Consider the following 2,500-nt stretch of genomic DNA (forward strand, 5'->3'; position numbering starts at 1 on the left):
GAGTGAGAAAGAGAACGGTAGCGAGAGTGAGAGTGAGAAAGAGAACGGTAGCGAGAGTGAGAGTGAGAAAGAGAACGGTAGCGAGAGTGAGAGTGAGAAAGAGAACGGTAGCGAGAGTGAGAGTGAGAAAGAGAACGGTAGCGAGAGTGAGAGTGAGAAAGAGAACGGTAGCGAGAGTGAGAGTGAGAAAGAGAACGGTAGCGAGAGTGAGAGTGAGAAAGAGAACGGTAGCGAGAGTGAGAGTGAGAAAGAGAACGGTAGCGAGAGTGAGAGTGAGAAAGAGAACGGTAGCGAGAGTGAGAGTGAGAAAGAGAACGGTAGCGAGAGTGAGAGTGAGAAAGAGAACGGTAGCGAGAGTGAGAGTGAGAAAGAGAACGGTAGCGAGAGTGAGAGTGAGAAAGAGAACGGTAGCGAGAGTGAGAGTGAGAAAGAGAACGGTAGCGAGAGTGAGAGTGAGAAAGAGAACGGTAGCGAGAGTGAGAGTGAGAAAGAGAACGGTAGCGAGAGTGAGAGTGAGAAAGAGAACGGTAGCGAGAGTGAGAGTGAGAAAGAGAACGGTAGCGAGAGTGAGAGTGAGAAAGAGAACGGTAGCGAGAGTGAGAGTGAGAAAGAGAACGGTAGCGAGAGTGAGAGTGAGAAAGAGAACGGTAGCGAGAGTGAGAGTGAGAAAGAGAACGGTAGCGAGAGTGAGAGTGAGAAAGAGAACGGTAGCGAGAGTGAGAGTGAGAAAGAGAACGGTAGCGAGAGTGAGAGTGAGAAAGAGAACGGTAGCGAGAGTGAGAGTGAGAAAGAGAACGGTAGCGAGAGTGAGAGTGAGAAAGAGAACGGTAGCGAGAGTGAGAGTGAGAAAGAGAACGGTAGCGAGAGTGAGAGTGAGAAAGAGAACGGTAGCGAGAGTGAGAGTGAGAAAGAGAACGGTAGCGAGAGTGAGAGTGAGAAAGAGAACGGTAGCGAGAGTGAGAGTGAGTGTGAGTGTGAGAAAGAGAATGGTAGTGAGACGAGCGTGAGTGTGTGAGAAAGAGAATGGTAGTGAGACGAGCGTGAGTGTGTGAGAAAGAGAATGGTAGTGAGACGAGCGTGAGTGTGTGAGAAAGAGAATGGTAGTGAGAGTGTGTGAGAAAGAGAATGGTAGTGAGACGAGCGTGAGAGTGTGAGAAAGAGAATGGTAGTGAGACGAGCGTGAGAGTGTGAGAAAGAGAATGGTAGTGAGACGAACGTGAGTGTGTGAGAAAGAGAATGGTAGTGAGAGTGTGTGAGAAAGAGAATGGTAGTGAGAGTGTGTGAGAAAGAGAATGGTAGTGAGAGTGTGTGAGAAAGAGAATGGTAGTGAGAGTGTGTGAGAAAGAGAATGGTAGTGAGAGTGTGTGAGAAAGAGAATGGTAGTGAGTGTGTGAGAAAGAGAATGGTAGCGAGAGTGAGAGTGAGCGTGAGAGTGTGTGAGAAAGAGAATGGTAGTGAGACGAGCGTGAGAGTGTGAGAAAGAGAATGGTAGTGAGTGTGTGAGAAAGAGAATGGTAGCGAGAGTGAGAGTGAGCGTGAGAGTGTGTTAGAAAGAGAATGGTAGTGAGAGTGTGTGAGAAAGAGAATGGTAGTGAGACGAGCGTGAGAGTGTGAGAAAGAGAATGGTAGTGAGACGAGCGTGAGAGTGTGAGAAAGAGAATGGTAGTCTGAGTGTGTGAGAAAGAGAATGGTAGCGAGAGTGAGAGTGAGCGTGAGAGTGTGTGAGAAAGAGAATGGTAGTGAGAGTGTGTGAGAAAGAGAATGGTAGTGAGACGAGCGTGAGAGTGTGAGAAAGAGAATGGTAGTCTGAGTGTGTGAGAAAGAGAATGGTAGCGAGAGTGAGAGTGTGTTAGAAAGAGAATGGTAGTGAGAGTGTGTGAGAAAGAGAATGGTAGTGAGACGAGCGTGAGAGTGTGAGAAAGAGAATGGTAGTGAGAGTGTGTGAGAAAGAGAATGGTAGTGAGAGTGTGTGAGAAAGAGAATGGTAGTGAGAGAGTGTGAGAAAGAGAATGGTAGTGAGAGTGTGTGAGAAAGAGAATGGTAGTGAGAGTGTGTGAGAAAGAGAATGGTAGTGAGAGTGTGTGAGAAAGAGAATGGTAGTGAGTGTGTGAGAAAGAGAATGGTAGCGAGAGTGTGTGAGAAAGAGAATGGTAGTGAGAGTGTGTGAGAAAGAGAATGGTAGTGAGACGAGCGTGAGAGTGTGAGAAAGAGAATGGTAGTGAGACGAGCGTGAGAGTGTGAGAAAGAGAATGGTAGTGAGAGTGTGTGAGAAAGAGAATGGTAGTGAGAGTGTGTGAGAAAGAGAATGGTAGTGAGAGTGTGTGAGAAAGAGAATGGTAGTGAGACGAGCGTGAGAGTGTGAGAAAGAGAATGGTAGTGAGACGAGCGTGAGAGTGTGAGAAAGAGAATGGTAGTGAGAGTGTGTGAGAAAGAGAATGGTAGTGAGAGTGTGTGAGAAAGAGAATGGTAGTGAGAGAGTGTGAGAAAGAGAATGGTAGTG

General features: G+C 47.3%; 1 protein-coding gene across 1 annotated transcript in view; it reads left to right on the forward strand.

Annotated features, from left to right (window-relative positions):
- LOC125042984 (nascent polypeptide-associated complex subunit alpha, muscle-specific form-like) overlaps positions 1-2,500 on the forward strand; it is a 76,924-nt gene that overhangs the window by 49,261 nt on the left and 25,163 nt on the right. The gene's annotated exons all lie outside the window — the stretch shown is intronic.

This window comes from Penaeus chinensis, chromosome 33 (genome assembly GCF_019202785.1).
Source record: "Penaeus chinensis breed Huanghai No. 1 chromosome 33, ASM1920278v2, whole genome shotgun sequence".
Classification (NCBI taxonomy): Eukaryota; Metazoa; Arthropoda; class Malacostraca; order Decapoda; family Penaeidae; genus Penaeus; species Penaeus chinensis.